This window comes from Cherax quadricarinatus, chromosome 20 (genome assembly GCF_038502225.1).
Source record: "Cherax quadricarinatus isolate ZL_2023a chromosome 20, ASM3850222v1, whole genome shotgun sequence".
Taxonomy (NCBI): domain Eukaryota; kingdom Metazoa; phylum Arthropoda; class Malacostraca; order Decapoda; family Parastacidae; genus Cherax; species Cherax quadricarinatus.
The window spans coordinates 39,118,572-39,146,319 of NC_091311.1; the positions used below are offsets into that span (position 1 = coordinate 39,118,572).

General features: G+C 40.9%; 1 protein-coding gene across 3 annotated transcripts in view; it reads left to right on the top strand.

Moving 5' to 3' along the window:
- The window catches only part of LOC128700691 (cell adhesion molecule DSCAM-like), a 191,676-nt gene that overhangs the window by 97,253 nt on the left and 66,675 nt on the right, over positions 1–27,748 (top strand). Inside the window, exon 1 of one of the 3 annotated variants that reach the window (XM_070086971.1) lies at positions 7–473. The exons of the other annotated variants lie outside the window; for them this stretch is intronic. The gene's annotated coding sequence lies outside the window, so the exon portion shown is untranslated. Of the gene's footprint in view, positions 1–6; positions 474–27,748 lie in introns of those variants that run through there. 3 annotated transcript variants of the gene reach the window in all.

Genomic DNA, 27,748 nt, shown 5'->3' on the forward strand with positions numbered 1-27,748 from the left:
GTGAGTATTTTTACCCTATCCACGTTATCGAAACCCACATGACAAATTGGTGACACCGGTGTGGGCGTGGATTTAAGGGTATATCAGACGTTAGAAGACTGTTTGTGGGTTGCCGGCAGGTCAGAGGTGAACTGTGCCACCTCCAGCTAGCCGCTTACCCTCACTCTCACCACCCTGTGTACTCCAGCCTGCAAGCTGCAAGCCTGTTGCAGCCGCTTTTCAAGCTTCCTGGCTTAGTGTGCTAATTGCTTCAATCTCCGAGGGCTTGACCCGGATTTTGCAATTAAGCCAGTCAATAAGCCAGACTGTGGAAGTGAACGCTAGTCAGCCTGCCTCAGCCTACCATCCAGCCTGTCTCCTGTCATCCACCTGCTCCTTCATGCTGTGTGCATCGTTACACGTCTTCCAGTCAGCCATTCTCATGGGTTAAGCCAGTCAGCCAACCCAGCTTCTAACCCAGCTGAGAGAGAGAAGTAAGCCACGCAAGTTCCTCTGAAGTATTGTTTCATATATCGCTTTGTGCTCCCAGTTGGATGCCAGATGGATGCTAGAGTGGTCTTCACCATCCCTGTGGCATATTGTGGCTTAGTTAATTAAGCCACCTTCGTGGGTAGTGAGTGGAGTGTGCGCCAGTGAGCAACAGGGAGTAGGTCACGCTCCCTTCACCCACCCGCCACCCACTCTTCACTCATCTACCTGTGGCTTTTTTCCACCCTTGTACCGGGTCCTAGTACTGTTTTGGCTCACATAATTGGTCAAGAGATTGTAGCTGGCGCCAACGATAAAGCCAGTTATGTGAGTTCACCTAGAAAGCGCATTTCTTCGACAACAGTGTGAGTGTAGGAGGCGTCATCACCCATACAGGACAACCTTCCCCTCATCACTAGTCACTCCACCTACTACTCCAGACTTCAGTGATAATTTTCTGTTTAGAGACATTTTTCTTGCATTTAAAGACATTTGTGTGTGTGTGAGACATTTATAGTGAATTTCTCGTGTACTCTAAGCCTTGTGTTTTCAGTGTAGACTCAGTGTTTCTTTGACTCATAATTTTTTTACATTATATTTTCAGTGTTATCGCTCATCTCATTTTTTTTATCTGTTTTTTTTTATGCTACTCTCTGTCTGTAGTAAGTATTATTCTGTAGTGTACCAGTCAGTCACTCCGTGTGAAGTAACAAATTTTTTTATCTTGTGTTCTTTCAGCATTGTATTCTCCAGTATTTGTCATTGTAGTTCATGCAGTGATATTCACCCCAGTATACTAAATTATCCATTTATTTCTGTGTACCTTTTTTTCGTATGCCAGCAGTGTCTCATTCCCTGATCTTTTCGCAGACTTGTGTACCATTATTTTTGCCAACAATTTTTGTCGTATCAGTCACAGCAAGATATTGTTGTAAGAACATTGATAAATAATATACAATCCTTGTTGTGTGCCCCGCCACTTGTAAGTGTTGTGTGCCCCGCCACTTGTAAGTGTTGTGTGCCCCGCCACTTGTAAGTGTTGTGTGCCCCGCCACTTGTAAGTGTTGTGTGCCCCGCCACTTGTAAGTGTTGTGTGCCCCGCCACTTGTAAGTGTTGTGTGCCCCGCCACTTGTAAGTGTTGTGTGCTCTGCCACTTCTAAGTGTTGTGTGCCCCGCCACTTGTAAGTGTTGTGTGCCCCGCCACTTCTAAGTGTTGTGTGCCCCGCCACTTGTAAGTGTTGTGTGCCTCACCACTTGTAAGTGTTGTGTGCCCCGCCACTTGTAAGTGTTGTGTGCCCCGCCACTTCTAAGTGTTGTGTGCCCCGCCACTTCTAAGTGTTGTGTGCCCCGCCACTTCTAAGTGTTGTGTGCCCCGCCACTTCTAAGTGTTGTGTGCCCCGCCACTTCTAAGTGTTGTGTGCCCCGCCACTTGTAAGTGTTGTGTGCCCCGCCACTTGTAAGTGTTACACTTCCAGTTTTGTTTCTTGTTTTATTTTTATTCATATTTTTCTTATTTCTTTGAACAAATTCACTCTTAATGTAATTTCAATTTCTTTTTTTAACGTAAAGTGTTTTCTTTACTCTGAGTAAATTGTTTTGTCTAATTTACAATTAAGAGTTAAAGTGTTCAATCAGTTTTTCTTCATATTTTTATTTTATTATTTAACCTACATTTTCCCAGTGTAACTTTTATTACTGCAGTGATTATTTCTACACCTTATTTTGTTGCACTTGTTGTGCAGTGAATTATTTTGTTGCACTTGTTTTGCAGTGAATTATTTTGTTGCACTTGTTCTGCAGTGAATTATTTTGTTGCACTTGTTCTGCAGTGAATTATTTTGTTGCACTTGTTCTGCAGTAAATTATTTTGTTGCACTTGTTCTGCAGTGAATTATTTTGTTGCACTTGTTCTACAGTGAATTATTTTATTGCACTTGTTCTGCAGTGAATTATTTTGTTGCACTTGTTCTGCAGTGAATTATTTTGTTGCACTTGTTCTGCAGTGAATTATTTTGTTGCACTTGTTGTGCAGTGAATTATTTTGTTGCACTTGTTCTCCAGTGAATTATTTTGTAGCACTTGTTCTCCAGTGAATTATTTTGTTGCACTTGTTCCGCAGTGAATTATTTTGTTGCACTTGTTCTGCAGTGAATTATTTTTCTTTTATTGATATTTTTATACATTATTATTCTCAGTTCATTATTGTTTGAGTCTTGTTTTTCATTTTATTATTTTTTCCTCATGTTGTCTTTGCATTATATTTTAATTTTGTTTATGCATTCTTAGAAAATATTTAAATTTCCCAGTTATCTCTCGTTGCATACAATTTAGTGATTTTATTTTATACTTTTTATATTGATTTACAGTTTTATTAGTTAATTTCTTTATTAGCAAGAGTACAGACAGCTCATTTTGCATTTAATTCAGTCTCCAGTAATATTTTTACTTGTAAATTTCAATGTAATTTTTATCTTGTCCAGCAGTCCTTTACATTGAGTTGTCCTTCCTCTTGCAGTGTATCTTAGATATTTTTTTTATTACTTCTGCAGAATTAGTTGCATCTCTTTTATTTCAATTTTAGCATTTTGTATTATTTTTATTATTCATTATTTTTGCTTTATTTGTTCTCGTGCAACTTCTTTGCCATTATGCCTCACATACCGTCAAGTGATACTTTAGTGAATGTCGACACTCAGACCTCTCAGGCTACTGCTGCTCCTGTCATCAGTCCTCACAGTTCCTTATCGACTGACAGACCGACCCAGACACTGAGACACTATAGTTTTACTCGTGATTCCCTTGATGCGTTACCTTTATTCAATGGCCATGTACATAGTCTTGAAGCATGGTTTACTGCCATTCGTTCTCGTGTTAATGCTCTAGTTGACAGTCCTCCTTCAGAGGAAAGTCTTATCAGACTTGCGAAAGAAGCTTTTCATCGGTCCCCTGCTGCTGTTCACGTTGTTGATCTCCTTGAAATGCGAGGAATATGAGGAACTGATTCGTTCTTTCCTTGTACCAGTAAAAACAGCTGATCCATATGTCGTTCTTAGGGAACTCGTGAATGCTACACCTATAACTAATGAATCGTTGAGTGCTTTTGCTGTTAGATTAGACAAACTTTTATCATCATTTATCAATGCTGTCCAGTCCTCAGCTTTTGTCCCTGACGAGGATAAACCATCCACAGCGTCGTTTGCTAAAATAGCAGCTTTTGGAGCAATCAAAGAACTAATGCCGCCTGCTTCCGTGTGTGCTTATGAGGCTAATCCTCCAACTGTGACGATGGAACCTCTTACAGCCCTAAATCATGTACGTTCCTTATGCCCCCAGGGTACTTTCCCATGTATCAAAAGTAATTTCACACCTATGCCTCAGTCTGCACCATCTCTTGTTTGTGCCACAACGACAAATCATGGTCGTCAACCATCGCAGCGATCACCAAGGACCAGTGTACAGAGTCATAAAACTCGTAGTATTCATAGTACATTCAGTAACCATAGTCAGCGGACTTGTTACAACTGTGGGTTCCGTGACCATATTGCAATTAATTGTCCTGATAGTTACCCTAAGAGGCCTCGTACTGATGATGAGTACCAGTAAGATCTTCCCTACTGTACTTATCATTGAACACATGGACATGACACATCTGAGTGCAATGCTCTCTACAACCTTCAGTACTCTAGGTCTTTCCGTGGCCGTTCCAACCGTAGAACCCGTAGAGGAAACAGACGTCGTGGTTCTCAAACTAACCAGAACCAGGCTCATTCTTCCAATTCGGGGGAATTCGAGCGCCCCAGTCAAACCGTCCCATGGTGACAGTAGGTAATAATGAGTACACCATCCCCGTTCACAATTCCTTTGAAGTCTCGAGAATGACAATCCTGCTGATGATGTTGCTTCACACGTCTCTGACGTAGATGATTTTGGGGATGAAGTGGAACAAATCTTTTCTGACGACAATCCACCTTTTTGTTTGCACATAACTTCCAATGCAACCATAGGCCCTATAGTGCAAGCGTCTGTTCATAATGCGCCCGTTCATTTGTTCATGGACTCTGTTGCGCAAGTCAATGTTATCAGGTCTAGTTTGTTTAGGGATAAGCAGTTACGACATGTCCTTCTCGTAGAACCGACTCATGTGTCCTCCCTTAGTGGAGTAGCTGGTTCTCACCTGCGTGTCCGAGGTCGGACTTCCCTCACTTTTTCTACCCAAGGTAGAGACTTCACTGCTTCCTTCCTTGTTGTCGACCAGATTACTTTCCCTGGTGACCTTCTACTGGGATTTGCTTCCATGCGAGACTTACTCATTGTGCTCGACCCTTATCGATGGCATGCCCAAATTGATGACTTGATCGTACCATTTTGGGGTTACCAGCTTGGATCCGAGATTTGCCATACTGCCGCAGAGTACGACATTCGAATTAAGCCCTTACAGGCCAGTGCATTTTCCAGTAGCGTACCCAAGCGGTCAGGCACTGGTGATCCTGTCACTCCTGTCTGTGTTCCTGCAACTTCAGACTTGCAAGATAATGTCCAGTTACCTCAAGTGTCCGAGGATGCTCTGACTACCTTGAGTGCTGAGCCTATCCCTGCAATGTCTGCTAGTTCAAGTAGTAGTTTCTCCACAGGGGATGCCTTGTCGGAAAACGATTACTTGCAACTAGTAATGCCATCTCTTGTTGATGTCACATGCCGTCTGCAGAAAGACGTTTCTGTTGCTGCTAGTGCCCTCACTAGAGTGTCTGTTGTTGTTCCTAGTGTTCCAGATGGTGATAACGTCCTAGTTGACAGTGATTCCTGCAAAGTAAAAGGTCTATTTGTTGAACCATCCTTACATGTTGTAAGAGATAGTAAGATCCATTTCTTCCTAGCTAACACTTCTGGTCACAGTGTTCGTCTCAGAGCAAATACCAATCTTGTTGACCTTGTTCACTATCCTTACCCTGTTCAGGTAGAGGATGAGTTGTCACCTGACTAGTGGGTCGGTGCTATTTCTACCGGGGAGACCTCATCCACTTCACTGGATCAATCTGTTCCACAAGTTGAGGAGAAAGACTTAGCTCCCACTGACTTCCCAGATGAAGTCAAGCATTTGTTGACTCTGTTGAACAAACGTCGTAAAGCCATTGCCTTACCAGGTGAGAAGATGGGTATAACGAACTTATTGTCCCATCGTATTCCACTTGAACCTGGTACTAGACCCATCTATATACCTGCGTACAGAATGCCTCATTCACAAGTTGCTGTTGCAGAAGAATTGATCAATCAAATGCTTGATGATGGAGTTATTGCACTTAGCAATTCACCTTGGAATGCGCCCTTGATCCTAGTGCCTAAGAAGGATGGTACTTGGCGCCCAGTGATTGACTTTAGGAAGTTAAATGCGAAAACTATCCCAGATCGCTTCCCACTTCCTGTACTGGGTGATCTTTTACGTAACATCGGAGATAACAAAGTCTTTTCAACCCTGGACTTGTTACAAGGGTTTTGGCAAGTCCCTCTTCACGAGGACAGCCAAGAGCTAACTGCATTCTCCACTCCTACAGGTCATTATCACTTCCTCCGTATGGCGTTTGGATTACGATCCTCCCCTATCACGTTCTCAAGGCTCATGACTAATATCTTTAGAGGTCTCATAGGTAATGCACTTATGGTGTACTTAGATGACGTAATCGTCATGTCTAAAGACGTGGATACACACTTGAAAAGACTTAATGTAGTACTTGGTAAGCTTGAAGAAGCCAATTTAAAGATCAAACTGTCTAAATGTCAATTTTTCAGATCAGAAATTAAGTTTCTTGGTCACGTAGTCACTCCTGGAGGGGTTACGACTGACCAAAGTAAAGTAACTGCAGTACTAAATTTTCCAACTCCCAAAACTGCTGATGCCGTAAGATCCTTTGTGGGCTTAACAGGTTTTTATAGATCTTTCATTGCCAATTTTTCTTCCATAGCTGCTCCTCTAACTGAGTTGCTTAAGAAAGATGCTCCTTTTGTTTGGACCTTCCGTCAAGAAAGAGTGTTCCAAACTCTAAAAGAAAAGCTGACATCTGCTCCAATTTTGAAATTTCCAGATTTTTCTAAGCCCTTCTATCTGACAACTGATGCTAGTTCTATTGGCATAGGTGCCGTACTAGCTCAGAAGACTGATGGCAAGTACAACGCAGTTGCATTTGCTAGCCGAGTCCTTACGAAGGCTGAACGTAATTATACAGTAACTGAGCAAGAAGCTTTAGCAATAGTATGGTCTTTAAAGCACTTCCGAGACATTATTTATCAGTACTCTGTTCATATCTTGACAGACCATGCTCCACTGATACCTTTATTCCAGAACAAACAACCTACTGGAAGGTTAGCCAGATGGACCTTGACTATCCAAGAGTTCAATCCGACCTTTGAACACTTACCTGGCAAGTTAAATGTAGTCGCAGATGCCTTATCGTGACATGTTTGTATAGTAACTGCAGACCCTCCATTTAGTGCTGAGGATGTAAAGAATGCTCAACGAACAGATCCCATGTGGTCTGGTGTGATTCGATTCCTGCTCCAGGAAGATCTTATTCTGACTGTGAAGCCACCAGCACCCATCAGTGGCTTTGTCATGAACCAAGAATTACTGTATCGAACAGCCGAGTTGGGTACTCCTAGCAGAAGAGTTTACCAGTTAGTAATTCCACAGTCACTAGTGAATGTAGCCTTACAGCTAGTTCACGATGTACCAGGTGTTGCGCACCCTGGTATGGATCGTTCAGTAAAACAAGCCAGATTGAAATACTTTTGGCCTCGTATGGCAACTGATATTTCTGAGTATGTTAAGAAATGAAGTGTCTGCATGCAACATAAAGGTAATGCTAATGGCCCTAACCCAATCCAAGTGTATCCAACTACTAGCGAACCGTGTGAAAGAGTTGTGCTAGATTTGTTAACTAATTTCCAATGTTCCCTCCAAGGCAACAAACATCAGTGTGTTATGGTAGACCATTTCACCAGATATTGTGAGTTAGTTCTTATTGCAGATAAGACTGCCGAGACAGTAGCTAAAGCGTTTAAAGAACGCATTATCTGCAGGCATACCACCCGTAAGTCCCTAGTAACAGATAATGGAGGTGAATTCTGTAATGAGATTCTTGAAAATTTGTGTACCTTGTACAAGATTTTTAAATCCACCATTGTTCCTCATCATCCTGCCAGCAATGGGTTAGCGGAACGTACCAATAAGAAAGTACTTGATGTCTTGAGAGCCACTATCAATCCCAACAGTGAAACTTGGGATGAAGTTATACCTGATGTGCAGTGTGCTATAAATTCTGCTTACAATGTTTCGATAGGTGATACTCCACATTATGCATTGTATGGTGTATATAAACGTTTGCCTTATGAGTTGTTATATTCTAATCCGAAACCAAATTACAACCCTGATGATTTCATAGCAACTCGTACCAGCCTAGCTCAAAGTGTCTTTAGAAGAATCCGTGAAACACTTCATAAATCAACAGCAGAATTTACAAGAGTCGCAAACACTCGAGCAAAGCCGTCCAAAATCAAAGTAGGTTCGAGAGTTATGCTGACTAACTTTAACAAAACGTCTGCAATGCCTAAGCTTGATCAAAAGTTTGTTGGTCCTTATCGAGTAGTTGAACATATCACTGGCAATAAGTATAGGGTTAGAGAAATTAGTACTGGTCAGTATAAAGAATCGCATTTAGATCATATGAAGTTAGTATGTGATGATAATGATGTTCCAACTCAGACTAATGTGACAGACTCTGACAATCATCCTGATCCTGTACGCTCTACCTCTGATACTCAGTCAGACAATCAACCTGAATGTCATTATTCCCTACGTACACGACAGGTATTGAGAAATCCTCAAGTATCATTTGTAACTACCAATTCAGATTTGCCTCAAATACAGCATGAGTTAGCCAGTGCAACAGAGTTTGATCCTCCCAGAGATGACACCCATTCTGCATATGTCAATCTCACCCTAGCAGAGTTGGGGTTAAATGTAAATAACCTGTATAGATGAATAATTACAGTATCAACTAATCAGTATTCAAGAATTTTTTTGTGTGTTCACGTTCTCTCTGAATTCTGAGAGTTAACAGTCTAGATTTGAGTGCACCGAATCTGCCTTTCTGTTAAACACTTCTTTCTTTGTATATATTCCTTCCTCAGAATCCATAGATCACATGAATACAGATCGATCGATCAAATTTTTTTTATCACTTCTATTGTGTAATCCCAATGTTGAGTCTCATTCGATGAGTTGTGCTACATCATACCTTGTAATGCGTTACAGTTTTATTACAGTTTCAATTACGTAAGCTTCCATTCCAATATTCTACTTATGTATGTTATAATGTTCAATTGTTGTGTACTTTGACACTGTATAGAATCAGCCCAAGCCGTACACCTGCCGTCTCTAGTTTGTAGTAGCTGTATGTCGGGACGACATACGTTAGCGTCGTCGAGCTCTCAGTAGAGTACCAGTTCCTAGTAACCAGTTACCAGTAACCAGTGTACCAGTAGATGACTCACTACAAACCGTCTGCGTGAATCACTGACTGTTATCATATTGCTGCTGACCATAGTAGGATTTCAAACACCCCTCACCCTGTAGGCACTTGTGAGTCAGTCGAAGATAGGGAGCAGAGAGAGGCAGGTCGGCTGTTGGCGTTTCCCATACTTCCCGTTATATATTATACGTACAAACCAGCCTACGTGAGTATTTTTACCCCATCCACGTTATCGAAACCCACATGACACACACACACACACACACACACAGATATATATATATATATATATATATATATATATATATATATATATATATATATATATATATATATATATATATATATATATATATATATATATATATCAATGGATTTATTTCCTTAGAGACTTTATCTTGAAATCTGTCCCAGATAACTTATGTAATTGTACTTAAGTGTTAAAATTTGTAAGCAGAGGAATAAACCACTGTGAGCTTCACATGCATTTCACTAAAGGAATCTTCGTCCTGTCGCCATGAACCACACAGTGCAGACGATTTCACTTTAAAGCTTCTTGAGATAGTCGTCATATTCAGTTAAGGAAGCCATATTTATGAGGTAACAATGGGATATCTGGTTTTACTTGGGCTGGGATTGACTCTGACCTACTTTTTTTCATTAAACAAGATTAGGTACATATGCAGAGTGCTGCCACCTTTATATGTATGATATCTACATAGTGGCAGCAAAAGCTAATATGTTTTCTTGACATGTTCCATCATTTTACATCATGTAATGAAATCTGTCAGCCTGAGCTGGGAAACTTTAGTAATGCGATAAGGGCATGGTAAAACATTCCACTATGTGTTCACTAGCTTCAGCAGCTTCAAAGGTTTCGCTCCGAGAGTGGAAGTAGGAAGGGTGACCATGGGGTAAACAGGGTGAGAGAGGGCTTTGTTTGAGTGGCAGGGCTGTCAGTGGGTGAGAAGGGAGTAGCAGTGAGTGTGGGAATGACAGGGCTGTCAGTAGGTGAAAAGGGTGTAGACGTATTGGAGAGAGAGAGAGAGATTTAGATTTTGCCACCGAAGTAACTAGTTTATTGTGCACCCCATATCCATCCTGTGGATGATAGCGCAAGAGCATATGGAAACACAAAAGGCCTAGGAACTAGGCCCCAAAAGGGGTTACAGGTGTACATTCGGATTTATATCTACAGTTCACTTATCTGTTATAAGCAAATTTAGGAAATTTGCTTAGTATATCTAGTATCTTATTTTCATTAATACGATATCTTGACATGTCACATAGCTTATTATACTGTCTGGTCTCTATATTCCTCAATAAGTGGACAGTTAAGCACTTAATTTGCACTTAGTTTGATCATCATCTGTGTATCTCCCAAACTGCCAGAAGTACTTGTAACCAAGCCTAAGCCTGGCCACTACAACATCAGTCTGTTCACATTGCAGGTTGCTTCATAAACATACTTATTTAGGTTCATGTTATAGATCTACTCAGACTTCTAATTGCATTCCTGTAACATTCATTTTCATTATTTACTTCTGTCCTAATAGTATTCCTAATGCTAGACACAGATATACCAAAGTTATATTCTAAATTCTCCTTCAGGGTGCTCTTCTTGGCTAACATATCAACTTTATCATGAAGGAGTAATCCAATATGTGATGGGATCCATAACAATTGTACATTAATTCCTTTTTCCCAGAATTTTGAGTATTTATACCTGGCTTCTCCACTGAGCATGGAGAGAGAGAGAGAGAGAGAGAGAGAGAGAGAGAGAGAGAGAGAGAGAGAGAGAGAGAGAGAGAGAGAGAGAGATGCATTTTATTAGGTGCTCTGGGGAGGCCACACTTACCATATTAAAAAACCTCAGAGGAACCCCCATATAACAATATCATATTAACTGCGAAGTAGTAAACACATAAAGACCGCACAGTGCCTGGGAAATGGGAGGAAACTAGGGAAGATTATCACTGATTAGCTCTTCACTAGCGTCGGGAGATTATTCTTCAAGAAGCAACCGCCACATAGTCTCATGAGATTCTCACGATTGAAGTTTTCGATACTTTTAAAATATTAACTATAAGACTACGTCGTGAAGCAATATGCTTGCGATATATATGCGAACAAATCGGGATACGAACAAGGTCACCGAATGGATTAAATTCGTAATCCGAGGTTCCACTGTACATATATATATATATATATATATATATATATATATATATATATATATATATATATATATATATATATATATATATATATATATATATATATATATATATATATATATATATATATATATAGCACGTGTAGTGTATAGCGGCGTGACGTTTACAGTGGGGGCTGTGCACAAAGCATAGTGGCGTATAGTAACAGGTGCACAGAGCATTGTGGTGTATAGTGACTTGTCCTGGGAGGGAGTGAGTGCCCTACTCCGCCTCATCACACATCTTCCACTCCTCCCTTTCCTCCACCGCCCACCACAAGGAGGGGAGACCCCTCTCCTCCCCCTACCACCACCATGAACTGTATGCGGTATGTGCCATGTGCCATTTTCTCTTCAGCCTGGGCTTACCACACAGTTTGAGGTATGGCAGATGATGAAGCCAGCCAGCCACAAAGCCAGGGAAACAGTGCACCCAACAATGAAAGAAGAGACACATGTCAGGTGTGTGGAGAGTTTCGAGCACGCAACAGGAATGGTCGCATTCATGCACACAATGGGTGTGCGGGATCACATATGCCCCAAGCAGAGAGCAGCCCACAGCCTCCACAGGCAGATGATAATTCCAGTGGCAACCTTGTCACTTGCGATAACCTTCTTTTGGCATTCAAATCCATTGCTAACAGTACCCTATCCCACATCCCTAAAGCGGCTCGCCCATATGCAGCAGGGAAATTCACAGACCTTCTTAAGCAGGTGAATGGAGGTTCCACCAACTTAGAAGCCCGAGGCACCATCCAAGCATGGCGCAACCTGCTCCTGTTCGGCAATGTCTGTCTTGCAGTTCCTGAGAGACGAGGCAAACTGCTAACCACGTCAGTTATCAAGGCAGTGCGCAACTACCCAAGAACGGATAATTGTGTCCCTCTGCCCCATCATCGCAGGAATCACAAAGGTAGACCCAAGAAAAGCCCCACTGAAAACCAGAAAATTTGCGCACAGGTTAGCAAAAAAATTGAAGAAGGTAACACAGTGGGAGCAATCCGAATAATTACAAGTGACGACACTGTAGCCCCCAAAGATGAGACCACAGCCCAAGCACTAAGAGACAAGCATCCAACCAGGGACACCATAACCATCAACAACAACCCTGAGGAAGACCCCATCACTGAACAATTAATTTTGACAGAATCGTGTCATTTCCTGCAGGATCTGCAGGAGGTTACACTGGAATTCGACCTCAGCACCTCAAGGAGATGGTAAATCCAGTACTCGGTGCATCTGCATCACTTCTTCTCACCGAGTTAACAACTTTCGTCAACAACTGCCTGGCTGGGCGAATCCCAGAAGAAATTAAACCTTTCTTTTTCGGAGCCTCACTGTGTGCATTGAAGAAGTAAGATGGGGGAATCAGACCCATTGCGGTTGGAAACACTCTTCGCCGTCTCGTTGCCAAAGCAGCAGTAAGAAACATTCGCCTAGAAGCTGCCAGTTTACTCCAGCCACACCAACTGGGCTTTGGGGTCCCTCAACGCAGTGAAGCTGCAGCTCATGCGGCAAGGGCCTACATCAGGGACCTACCAGAAGACAAGGCTGTAGTCAAACTTGATTTTAGAAATGCCTTTAATATGGTAAAGAGAGATGCTGTCTTGCCAGCTGTTCGGGATCGCTTCCCCAGTCTTTTTCCCTTCATCTCAGCTGGCTACAGCAAACCCTCAATTCTTTTGTTTGGAGAACATGAAATTCAATCATCAGAAGGTGTTCAGCAGGGTGACCCACTAGCTCCGCTTCTCTTCTGCTTGGCAGTAAAAGAACTAACTTCCAGCCTATGCAGCGAGCTCAACATCTGGTACCTGGATGATGGCACTCTGGCAGGTACTGAAGAATCCCTGGTAGGGGACCTACAACTGGTGAAAACAGGGAGAAGACTTGGGACTCATCCTCAATCCCTCCAAGTGTGAAATCACCACAGCGAACCAGGAAATAATCAATGCTGTGCGAAGGATCCTCCCAGAAGTCTCTACTACCACTCCGTCCAACAGTACCCTCCTGGGAGCACTGCTGGGTCACCAGGCCATCGACACAGTCCTCAAGGACAAATTGAATGACCTGATGAGAATGGAGGAGAGAATAAGCAATCTTGATGCCCATGATGCTCTGTATCTCCTCACAAGGTGCCTTACTATTCCAAGACTCACTTACTTCCTGAGGTGTGCACCCTCTTTTGACAACCCAACACTCGACGAATATGACGCACACCTGAGGTCAACCCTTAAGAAGGCACTGAACCTGTCACTAGAGGATCAGCAATGGGATCAGGCAACCCTCCCAGTGCGACTGGGAGGTATAGGGGTGCGCAAAGCAACGCATGTTGCTTTACTTGCTTTTCTGTCTTCGTGTTTGGCTTCCAGTGCATTAGTCAAGAAGATTGTTCCCGAACGCTTGAGAGACGTGGTAGGAGCTCAAGACCCCAGCTCTTCCCAAAGAACACAAACAGTCCCACTGGGACAAACCGATCATGGAAAAAATCGCCAACACAATGCTCTCCAATGCCTCAGGAAAGGACAAAGCTCGTCTCCTGGCAGTGAAGGCACCACACTCAGGAGATTTCCTGTTTGCTGTTCCCAATTCCTCCTTGGGCACTCGACTAGACCCACAGGCCATTCGGATTGGTGTTGGTCTTCGCCTAGCCGCCCCCATCCTCACCGAACATAGGTGTATTTGCGGCAGGGCGACAGCTGATCAATTCAGACTTCATAGTCTCGTGTGTCACACAGCAGAAGGGAAGTATGCCAGGCATGAGGAGGTCAATGACATCATAAAGAGAAGCCTCGCCACAGCCCGTTGCCCAGCTCAACGGGAACCCCAAGTGCAGAGGTCTGACGGAAGTCAAAAGCGTCCTGATGGAGCCACTATGCTACCTTGGAAGGATGGAAAGCAGATTGCCTGGGACTACACATGTGCCGCCACATTGGCAGACACCTACTTGCCATGCTCCGTAGTGGAAGGGGGTGGAGCTGCCAGCCACAGGGAGACCCAGAAGATCCGCAAATATGAAGACCTTCCCCCTTGCTATAACTTCATCCCAATAGGGTCGGAGACCCTTAGAGCATGGGGCAAGTGTGCTCTAAAGTTCCTAATAGAGCTGGGTGAAAAGCTCATCATAAAAACCAAGGACCACAGGGCGACCAGCTTCCTCTTTCAGAGACTCAGTGTTGCAATCCAGAGAGGAAATGTCTGCAGCATTCTGGGCATGCGGCCCACCGCCGGGGAGCTGGACGAAGTATTCGAGATGTAGCTCTGAGTTACCTATGTTGTTTTACTTTCTATCGTATTTTTGTGAATGTTTTGTCAGTGTATTTTGTCTTTAAATAAAACATACATAAAATATAGGGGGTGATAGGAGAAAATTCTCAAACAGCTTCAGGGAGAACCTTGAGTTTTCCCTGAAGCAAGTTTATTCTTTTCTCTGAGGATGAGGGTCCCTATAACAGTTCTAGAGGTGGTACCTTATATATATATATATATATATATATATATATATATATATATATATATATATATATATATATATATATATATATATATATATATGTAAGTATGCAGTAATTTAGCATCATTCTGAATCTAACGAAAAAAATATATTTCATTGTGTTTGTTATTATTGTTAACTTTTATCAAATATATTTAGCTGGATTATGCTAAATTAAATTGCGCTTGTTATAATAAGGTTAGATAAGTTTCCTAATGTTCTTAAGGTACAAAATCATTAATTTTTATATTAACATAAATGAAAAAATGTATCTTTAAATGTATAAGAATTTTTTTAGAAAGGGCTTAATTTTAAATGAGTTCTTGCTAAATGACCAGTTTTACCTATTCGACACGACATATATATATATATATATATATATATATATATATATATATATATATATATATATATATATATATATATATATTTATTTATTTATATATAACAACACTGCGACTAACCAAGAACTCAAACCCATGTTGTTTTGGCCCGCCTCATGGTGAGCGAAAACACATCACTCTCTAACCCACAGGACCACGCAGTCCTACAAGAACCAAGCACCCAGCCAAGCTAGGTGTTTTACCTTGGTCCGAGGACATACGGTGGTGTGGGTGCCTCTGAGCTAATTTCATTTTACTCCTACTGTCCTCCAACCAAGGTAGCACACTTAGCTTGGCTGGGTACTTGGTTCTTTCAGGACTGCGTGGTTCTGTGGGTTAAAGTGTCATGTGTTTTTGCTCACCATGAAGCAGGCCAAACAGCATGGGTTTGAGTCCTTGGCTCGTTGCAGTGTTGTTGTTGATCAATACCACTCGCTCGTGGTTACAATAATTTAAATACTGCTTATTGGGCTAGTACACCAAACGGGGGGTAGAATGAAATTAGCTCAGGGGCACCCACACCAACGTATGTCCTCAGATCAAGGTAACACACCTAGCTTGGCTGGGTGCTTGCTTCTCGTAGGATTGCGTGGTCCTGTGGGTTAGAGCGTCATGTGTTTTCGCTCACCATGAGGAGGGCCAAAACAACATGGGTTCGAGTCCTTGGCTAGTCGAAGTGTTGTTATTGATCAATACCACTCGTTCGTGGTTACAATATACATACATACTGGAGTTTTGCTTTGATCTCTAGTAAAAGATACTTATGTTGTTTTGTCTATTTTCATCTGTATTAATTCTTGCTGTGAAATTACTCTTGCTGCATTGTCAATAAATGAATTTCGTCCTTCAATACTCTCCTGCATTCTGAAGGCCTTGAATCTTAAAGCTAACAGAGCACAAAGTTGTATATCTCAAAGTACACTATCACAGCATATTTGCACTGAGGGCTGCATACCTCTTCAGTGTATTGTATATACTCTTAAAGTTTATTATAGTCCATATTTCAGAAACTAAATTCCTCTTAGTATTAGTGAACAAACTAATTACCGTCTTAATGACGCAGGTGCAGGCGATATGTGCCTTTAACCCATCTAACTAACATCAAATATCAAGAGTGGAATTTCTGTTGATTCCTTGCTTGGTGTGGAGTGAAGCTCTCGGGTGGGTTTCCTTTCTAGCGTCAACAGCACTGAGTGGGCCGGAATGAGCATATCCTTAATGAAAGGCAAACGCTCTCTGTGATGAAGCCTTTGCTCTTAATGTCTTGCTGGGATGAGGAAGGTGGCTCTGTCGGTCGTGGAATGCGGCCGTGAAGATAACGCTGATGACTGAGGCAAAATATGATGATGAAGATGGTGGTGAGAGATAGTGGTGGCGATGGTGGTGGTGGTTGTGACTCGTAATGGTGACGACTGAGGCGCAGGAAAAAGGCTAGAAAGATTGTGGTGAATATGCTCGTGACGATTGTGGTCGAAAGGGAAGATTGTAGCTAAGAAGCAATGTTGCGAATTTTTATGAAAGATGCTAAAGATGGGGTGAATCATTATCACGATTGTTACTGGAAAATGCAAAAAGTCGTGATGAACATGACTATGACGATTTTAATGAAAATAAATAAATGACTGTGAAAACTGTGGCGATAAATCATAATGAAGATGGTAGCGTAAAAATGGCGAAAAGACGGTGGTGTAGGTGACAAGGATGTAAATGTCGGTTACACAAAGTCTGGCGAAGCTGACCAAACAAAGTAGTGGGAGATATAAGTAGCCTAACTTACCCCTAACCTAATTTAACCAACTACTACTACTACTACTACTACTACTACTACTACTACTACTACTACTACTACTACTGCTACTACTACTACTACTACTACTACTACTACTACTACTACTACTACTATTACGTCTTCTAATATTGTTAGGAAGAGAGAAAGGGAAAGAGAGTCTAAACAGGTAAGTTGGTAATTGGATAATTAATCAGCTGTCGGAAGCTGAACAAACACTTCAATATAATAAATTTTGACTTGACAAGTAGCTGCCTGACATGACTTATGGTTACATGACCTGACTTGTAGCTGCATGACCTAACTTGTATTAACATGACCTGACCTGTGGTTACATGGCCTGACAAATGGCTGTGTGACCTGATTTGTGGTTGCATGGCCTGACTTGTGGTTGCATGACCTGACTTGTGGATACGTGACCTGACTTGTGGTAACATGACCTGACTAATAGTAACATGACCTGACTTGTGGTTGCATGACCTGACAAATTGCTGTCAGACCTAACAGGAATGAACAGTACTTTCAAGGCATATATATATATATATAAATATATATATATATATATATATATATATATATATATATATATATATATATATATATATATATATATATATATATATATATATATATAATTTGAGAGATTCCAAGAATGTAACTTATTAAAATGTCTGTTGTTTGCATTAAGCTAATTAAAAGTGTCGAGACAGTTCACTCTGTTTAACAAAGTATGTTATATTTCTCGTTAAATCCAGCAATTAATGCATATCATGATATACTGAGTCAGGCAAAGAGAATGATGTTAATAGTCATAAGTCTATTTTTTTTTGGCAACCTAAATGAAAATGGTAGGTCCCGCTGCATGGTTGGCAACGCTCTCGCCTCACACACTGAGTGTCCGTGGTTCAATTTCCGGCTGGGTGGAAACGTTGGGCGTGTTTCCTTACACCTGCTGTCCCCTTTCACCTAGCAGGCAAGTACTTGGGTGTTAATCGACTGGTTTACCTGGAGAGAGTTCCGGGGGTCAACGCCCCCGCGGCCCGGTCTGTGACCAGGCCTCCTGGTGGATCAGAGCCTGATCAACCAGGCTGTTACTGCTGGCTGCACGCAAACCAACGTACGAGCCACAGCCCTGCTGGTCAGGAACCGACTTTAGGTGCTTGTCCAGTGCCAGCTTGAAGACTGCCAGGGGTCTGTTGGTAATCTCCCTTATGTATGCTGGGAGGCAGTTGAACAGTCTCGGGCCCCTGACACTTATTGTATGGTCTCTTAACGTGCTAGTGACACCCCTGCTTTTCATTGGGGGGATGTTGCATCGTCTGCCAAGTCTTTTGCTTTCGTAGTGAGTGATTTTCGTGTGCAAGTTCGGTACTAGTCCCTCTAGGATTTTCCAGGTGTATATAATCATGTATCTCTCCCGCCTGCGTTCCAGGGAATACAGGTTTAGGAACCTCAAGCGCTCCCAGTAATTGAGGTGTTTTATCTCCGTTATGCGCGCCGTGAAGGTTCTCTGTACATTTTCTAGGTCAGCAATTTCACCTGCCTTGAAAGGTGCTGTTAGTGTGCAGCAATATTCCAGCCTAGATAGAACAAGTGACCTGAAGAGTGTCATCATGGGCTTGGCATCCCTAGTTTTGAAGGTTCTCATTATCCATCCTGTCATTTTTCTAGCAGATGCGATTGATACAATGTTATGGTCCTTGAAGGTGAGATCCTCCGACATGATCACTCCCAGGTCTTTGACGTTGGTGTTTCGCTCTATTTTGTGGCCGGTATTTGTTTTGTACTCTGATGAAGATTTAACTTCCTCGTGTTTACCATATCTGAGTAATTGAAATTTCTCATCGTTGAACTTCATATTGTTTTCTGCAGCCCACTGAAAGATTTGGTTGATGTCCGCCTGGAGCCTTGCAGTGTCTGCAATGGAGGACACTGCCATACAGATTCGGGTGTCATCTGCAAAGGAAGACACGGTGCTGTGGCTGACATCCTTGTCTATGTCGGATATGAGGATGAGAAACAAGATGGGAGCGAGTACTGTGCCTTGTGGAACAGAGCTTTTCACCGTAGCTGCCTCGGACTTTACTCTGTTGACGACTACTCTCTGTGTTCTGTTAGTGAGGAAATTATAGATCCATCGACCGACTTTTCCTGTTATTCCTTTAGCACGCATTTTGTGCGCTATTACGCCATGGTCACACTTGTCGAAGGCTTTTGCAAAGTCTGTATATATTACATCTGCATTATTTTTGTCTTCTAGTGCATTTAGGACCTTGTCGTAGTGATCCAATAGTTGAGACAGACAGGAGCGACCTGTTCTAAACCCATGTTGCCCTGGGTTGTGTAGCTGATGGGTTTCTAGGACTCTCTCAAAGATTTTTATGATATGGGATGTTAGTGCTATCGGTCTGTAGTTCTTTGCTGTTGCTTTACTGCCCCCTTTGTGGAGTGGGGCTATGTCTGTTGTTTTTAGTAACTGTGGGACGACCCCCGTGTCCATGCTCCCTCTCCATAGGATGGAAAAGGCTCGTGATAGGGGCTTCTTGCAGTTCTTGATGAACACGTAGTTCCATGAGTCTGGCCCTGGGGCAGAGTGCATGGGCATGTCATTTATCGCCTGTTCGAAGTCATTTGGCGTCAGGATAACATCGGATAGGCTTGTGTTAACCAAATTCTGTGGCTCTCTCATAAAAAAATCATTTTGATCTTCGACTCTCAGTCTGGTTAGGGGCTTGCTAAACACTGAGTCATATTGGGACTTGAGTAGCTCACTCATTTCCTTGCTGTCATCTGTGTAGGACCCATCTTGTTTAAGTAGGGGCCCAATACTGGACGTTGTTCTCGACTTTGATTTGGCATAGGAGAAGAAATACTTTGGGTTTCTTTCGATTTCATTTATGGCTTTTAGTTCTTCCCGCGATGGTGTGGATAGTATCCTGGGGGTCCGGGGAGACATGACTGAAGGACCCAAAAGAACCCTCCGGGGTTAAAAATCCGCACAAAATCTTAGTTCTGTTTTAAAAAGAATTGTCAATATGTACACTGACAGTTGTATTCATCTCGGTGTTTCTACACGTAGGTGTTACTTTGGTCACTTTTTAAGAGAGTAAAGCATTTTTGGCCTCGTGTAGTCGATAGGCTTGAGGCACAGAGCATCCGATTTACCATATATGTGAAGCTGAATGGATGATAACTCTGTAATAATCTTCATAATCATATCAAATCCTAAAGTAAGGTAAGCAAAGAACTCGAATATTGAGCAATAGGATGTACGTAGACTCGGGAGGGGCCGAGGATTCGAACCCATGTCGTTTTAGCCCTGCCTCGTGGTGAGCGAAAATCGCATAAAATTAGCTCAGACGCACCCACACCACCGTTTGTCTTCGGATCAAGGTAAAACACTAAGCTCTGGGTGCTTGATTCTTGTAGGATTATGTGGTCCAGTGGGTTAGAGCGTCATGTGATTTTCGCTCACCACGAGGCAGGGCCAAAACGACATGGGCTCGAATCCTCGGCTAGTCGCAGTGTTGTTTTTGATTCAATACTACTCGTTCGTGGTTAGTACACCAAACGAGGATTAGAATGAAATTAGCTCAGAGGCACCCGCACCACCGTATGTCCTCGGATCAAGGTGAAACACCTAGCTCTGCTGGGTGTTTGATTCTTGTAGGATTATGTGGTCCAGTAGGTTAGAGCGTCATGCGATTTTCGCTCACCAGGAAGCGGGGTCAAAACGACATGAGTTCGAATCCTCGGCTATCGCAGTGTTGTTAGTGATATATATATATATATATATATATATATATATATATATATATATATATATATATATATATTTGCAAAACAACCACTGTGAAAGAATAGAGAAATTCCAAGGTTGTTTTGCATATTCTGAAATCACTTGTTTACTGTGATCTTACTGCAAATATATATATATTTATATATATATATATATATATATATATATATATATATATATATATATATATATATATATATATATATATATATATATATATATATATTAAAAGTATCCAAAAAGATACAACAAATTCGCACAAGAGGAATAGCTTACAGTCATTAGCATAGGCTAGAGAGTAAATCTACTTTATGCGGGGATTTGTAAGGATTAAGCTCAATTATTTTTATGAAGTAGTTTTCAGAATTCTCCTAATTATATATGTATACAAAATATTCAGGAGCTTAATTCACACATAATATGCATATTAGACGATGAATTGAAATACTTTCTAACAAATTATAAGGTTATGCATATGTAGGCAGTAAAGAAGTTAGGACTCATACTGGCTTTGCTCTTTTTTAACATAATGCTGTATATTAAAAGTCACAGCATTAGCGGCGCAGCATTATAAAACACAGCATTGCAAGGCACTACTCACACAACAAAAGTCACGCAAAAATGCCAGCAACGACACCAGGTAGAAGGTTAAAATACTCACCACGAAAGAAGCAAACTGTGTTTACAGTGGGGCGGAAAAATTCCTGGTCGGTATACTGGGTCAACATGCAACATAAGCACACATAAGCAAAATATTTCAGAACTGAATCAAAGCCAACGTTACTAACAAAGAGAAAGGTGTTCCTGTTAGCACAGTTCTGAAGGCAAGACAACAGTCCGCAAGTGTTCTCAATTAGCTAATTGTCTTCTTGGCTCCACGTCAAGAAATTTAAGTAATAGGAGAGTTAAATGTATGTAACAACTCTATATATCGCGGGGAAGACCTCATTTAGATTCTGTGGAGCAGTTATTGTCTCCATTTAACAAAAGTGGTATAAATGCGTCGGAAAACATTCAGAAATGGTCAAGTTAATCCCGAGAATCAGAATCCTTCCCTATTACAATATACTGAAAATCATTTAACGTATTCTCTCAGGGAAGAATTAGTGGGCATATAACTGAAGTGTGCAAATAGAAAAGAGGATAAAGACGAAGTGTTAGCGAAGATAATACCCCCAGGTGGTTTTATGAATAGTGTAAACAAATACATGGTTGGAAATGGCTTAATGGGAGGAGAAACTGCCTGGTATATACCAGTAGGTCTACTGTAGTGCTCTTGTCTTCCCAGGTTCGTAAAATGACAACGATAATATTTTCGATAATATAGGTAAAAATAAAGATTGTTTTGTAAATATTGCCACAAATAACAGTGCTACTACTACTTGTACTACCAGTGCTACTCCTTGTGCAAGAAAGGTATAAAATACCGACAATATGAAAGTTAAGACACATGTGCAACATCTGGATATCTTTATTGTAGACGTTTCGCCATCCAGTGGCTTTATCAATACAGATTCTAGGACATAATAGGAAGACAGTAGAACTATATACAAAAGATGAGGTAATCTGATTACCTCATCTTTTGTATATAGTTCTATTGTCTTCCTATTATGTTCTAGAATCTGTATTGATAAAGCCACTGGATGGCGAAACGTCTACAATAAAGATATCCAGATGTTGCACATGTGTCTTAACTTTCAGTACTACTCCTTACTACTGGTGATGATGATGATGATTTTAATAATGTTAATAATAACAATAATAGTAATAATAATAATAGTAGTAGTAGTAGCAGTAGTAGTAGTAGTAGTAGTAGTAATAGTAATAATGACAAAAATTATGTATTATAATATGATTCAAATAAAAACAGCAAAATAATCTCAAATAAATTAAAACACTCTCGTGACTGCAGCTCTGATAAAGACCGCGACTCAGCTTGGGCCCTCTCCATGTATGCAAATTTGGCAATACTTCAAGTCTGCAGGAGGTGGAGGAGCCAAGATATTGCCTTTTATATAAACTTGGATTATTCCATTAATTTTTTCCCCTCAACGTATCCTCGTACGTGGTAAATGTAGTTTGGGTATTTTTATGCACTGATAAGTGGAGAAACGCATATTGCGCTACCTAGAGCTGGGAGGTGCTTTTCTGTGTGAACTCACCAGGTTGTGTCTTCGTGGGCAGAGCTCCAGCTCTTGGGCACATTAATTGTATTCATTGATTATTTGGTGTGGCATACTCACTGCCCGTTTTATTCTGTCATGCTTATTTTTTTTTATCTATGCATAGAGTTAGCTTCCGTTATGCAAATAATAAAATTCACAATAATGTGGCCGGAAGAAATTACGAACCCTCAAACTGGAAATGAAAATTGGACGACGTTTCGGCCCCTATTGTATTAGTAACTATGGAAATAAAATGATACAGGAGGAAGGTGAAGGTGGTTGGAAAATACAGTCATCGTCAGAAACAGTAGAAAATACAGCCATCGTCAGAAACAGTAAAAAATACAGTCATCGTCAGAAACAGCTGAGGATAACACCGGGGTTAGAAAGGTTTAGTATTAGGAGCCGATTCAGCAAGATGGCGTCTGGGAAGGATTGAAGAGGACGGATAATTTTGGCTGAGAACCAGCTGATGGGACTCCCATGGTCCGTTACATGACAGAAAAGAGCATTCTTAGCATCAGCAAAGCAGTCAGTTTAGTATCAGCAAAGCGGTCAGTTTCACCAAGAAGAACGTGAGATAAAGTAAACGCACTGTAGCATCCATGGAAGGTAAAGTAGGAACCAAAATGCTTTGAACTGCGTTAGCTTCATAAACCAAGTTGAATATTTAAACGCTGATGGGTGTTAATAATGTTCTGCAGTTTAGAAACACAGGGAAAACAAAACCCAGGAATTGCGTTGAAGTTTATTTATCATGAAAGCCAAAACGAAAGAATAATCTGCAAAGAGAAATTTCAGAGTTAAGAATCTGAGGATCAGAGACGTAGAGGACAGTGAGAAAGTAAGAAAGAAAAAAAATCTTCATAAACTAGTCATGGTAGGAAAATGTAATGGACGTAATTGCCATTGTGCTTGCAGTAGACTGAAGACCAGCAAGTTAAAGAGTGGTGGACCTGAATGTCCAGAAAGGCAAAAACCGATGATGGATTCTCCTTGAGCTTTCAAGTTGATAGAAAGAGCAAGATTTGATAAATTGTGTGGAAAAGTGACTAGTTGAAGAATGAGACACTTATGCAACATATGGGAATCTTTAATGAGGAAACGTTTCGCCTCACTGTGGCTTCATCAGTCCATTACAAAGAAGAACGGTGTAAAGAGAGGAGGAGTTTGAGGTAGTCAGTCCCTCAGCCTGGAATCGATGTGTTCAGTCTTGAAGAGTGAACACATCCAGATCCCCTTGTAGGCTTACCTGATCCTCGTCCGCTCGTATTCTCCTCATTAGCTTCACATCGTCTGCGAACAGAGACACCTCTGAGTTTGTGTGTGTGTGTGTGTGTACTCACCTATATGTACTCACCTATATGTGGTTGCAGGGGTCGATTCATAGCTCCTGGCCCCGCCTCTTCACTGGTTGATACTAATTCAATCTCTCGATGCTCCATGATATTTGTCATACCTCTTCTTAAAACTATTTATGGAACTTGCTTCCACTACTTCACTCTCCAGATTATTCCAGTTCCTGACAACTCTAAGACTAAAGAAATACTTCCTAACATCCCTATGACTCGTCTGGGTTTTCAGCTTCCAATTGTGTCCTCTTGTTTCTGTATCGCATCTCGGAAACATTCGATCCTTGTCCACCTTGTGTGTGTGTGTGTGTGTGTGTGTGTGTGTGTGTGTGTGTGTGTGTGTGTGTGTGTGTGTGTGTGTGTGTGTGTGTGTGCGTGTGTGTGTGTGTGAGTGCTTACTTGTACTCGCACACATTCGTGTGTGATATTCTTCAAATTTATTGGTGCACATCGATTAAACGTAAAGAATTTTAACATTAGCTTCGTCTCTTGCAAAATTTTAAGCCATATACAGGAGGAAGTTTAAAAGGCGTAAGATTAGAGTTTGCGAGTGCCTGGCCGGAAGAACTCAGCAAGATTGAAAGGAATTTTAAATTTCCATGAGTTTACGCTATGGTTGCATTAGTTAGCCTTCTCTAAGAGAAATTTCTTAAATCTTTTAAAAATACACGTATATACATCAAAACTATACAGTCAGATACACAGGGTAGAAATAAAAAAAAACAGGAGGAGCCAAGAGCCATAAAACAACCCTTGCTATACCACTAGGTGAGCACAAGTAGTACACAGGTATTCCACACACGGAAGTACACGTACACACATACACGGGCACACGGGGCACTATTCCAACATGACGGTTCAGTGAAGACATCAAGCCTCAAACTCGTGGTCTGACTGACACATTATTACCAGGTTATCCCGCTACTCCGCACCACACAGGCCATCAGGTGCACCAGCGAGTACATCAAACACTGCAACAGTCAGCATATTATCAGTCACTGCACCTGTTAGTACATCAGTCATTAGACTAAGTGCATTAGTCACTGCATCAATCACTGCACCATTCAGCATAAGAATCACTGCATCAGTCAGTACTTAAATAACTGCAACACTCAGCACATCAGTCACTGCACCAGTCAGCAAGTCAACTACAACACCGGATACTAGAGTCAGATTCATGCTCATGTGACCGTTGACTGAGTCAGGAGTTAGAGCCAGACAGGACGAACTGTTTGTATATCAATTACGGTGTTTATCACCAGCAGTTGGTGTGCTTGCCGACCATAAACTTAATTAGAGCGTCACTATGATTGATTCAACACCAAACAGTGCAATGTTTGTAATATTTATGTTTCGAAATAAAATAGAGTTTTCAGATTAGGTTTAATGTTGCATAAAATAGAGTTTTCAGATTAGGTTTAATGTTGCATTATATATATATATATATATATATATATATATATATATATATATATATATATATATATATATATATATATATATATATATATATATATATACATATTCTTTCTTTCAACAAACCGGCCGTATCCCACCGAGGCAGGGGATATATATATATATATATATATATATATATATATATATATATATATATATATATATATATATATATATATATATATATATATATATATATATATATATATGCAATAAGATCACAGTAAACAGGTGATTTCAAAATATGCAAAACAACCACTCTGAAAGAAAAGAGAAATTCCAAGCGCTTTCGTGACTACTCACAAGGAACATTATCATAGTTCCTTGATAATGTGAGTAGTCACGAAAGCGCTTGGAATTTCTCTATTCTTTCAGAGTGGTTGTTTTGCATATATATATATATATATATATATATATATATATATATATATATATATATATATATATATATATATATATATATATATATATATATATATATATATACATACATATATATATATACGGTAATTAGGGGTAGATAATTAATAGCACCAACTCAAAAATATTAATAATATTCACATACATGAAGTTTTTAATTAAAATTTCTTTATATGGAAAATTATCAAATATTTGGCAGAAAATATATATGAATTAATGACTGAATTACTTCTGTTCTCAATGATAGAGAATAATATTAGCCATGGAACTTACCTAACAACTTCTTCCAACATATCATTGAAACTAAAATCAGGTAACAACCTCAGAATTCTGTAACCAAGCACCGACACTCTACCATGGAAGTCAGGGATATACAGATGTTATCTAAATAAGAGAGGATGCCGCTTTCCTATAGTAACCAAAGTGGTCTAGAGGTTAGGGAGCTAGAGTCGCATAGATAAAGCTTCGGGTTCGATTTACGTGCAATTTTACGTGATTTTAGTTAAAGTCGTTAGTTTTTTTCAAGTGCATTGACACTGGCACTGAGAGGGCGTGTGTTGTTGTTGGTGGGGAAGGGTGACTATAATAAACTTGTTACGAGTGTTGCACCTGCTGACGTTATCTAATTGAGATAGGTTGCTACCTTCCTGTTGTAATCTGTAGGGCCAGGTAGTAGAATGTCTGGAGGATTCCCAAGTATGAAGCCTCGGGTTTGATTTCGTTCACTTTCACGTGAATTCATACATTCAAACAGACACAAACACACACACACAGACACAAACTCGTGGAGGAGTCACGCGGTTTGAGCTCGTGTTTTGGTGATAATTTCTGACTGTGCCATAAGGAATAGAGTGTGGGATATAGGCGTGTGCACGCATAAGAGTGCATATAATCACTTAAGCCCCGAAAAAAGGAAATATAAGTGATCACAGAAAAGAAAACAAAGGAAATAGTGGCTGAGTGTTTAGTGGAGGCCGTTGGAAGGGTGAACGGTTGTGTCAGGCCTAAATAGTGTTGCCATAATAACGCAGTGGGGTATTTTGAAGAATAAGTGCGACTCAAGACCAGGGAGATAAGAGATATGTATAGATGTGTCAGTAAATACAGTGAGTGAGTGAAAAAATTAGAAGAGCTAGAGACTATAGTGCATACAGGAAGTTAGTGGGAAAATTACCGAGAAGCATCAAACATCAACTTCTGGGACAGGACAGATCCGCAACGTTACTCCGCTGCCAGCCGCAAGTAATATTCACCTGTTTGAGTTGCATGGGGTCAATAGTACCTGTCTCTAGCTGGAATTGGGGGTTACTCTCCTCGAGCTATCAGAATTAGAATAAGCAGCATTTACTGGCATTTAATAGAATTTAGAGGTAGCAGCATATAGGCGAAGCCTAGTGTATTTATTTTTGAACGTAATTTTAAAGGCATAAGACAGTACAGTGGGAACCAAGAGATCGGGTACATATACAATACATATGTAGTACATATGTGGGAAATAAGGACTGTTTACATAAACATATGCACACACACTAGGTGAGAACAGCTCTGCTGTTAGGTACTTGAATAGCTGTAGCACACACACACACACACACACACACACACACACACACACACACACACACACACACACATGAATACACTCACACACACACACACACACACACACACACACAGACACACACACACACT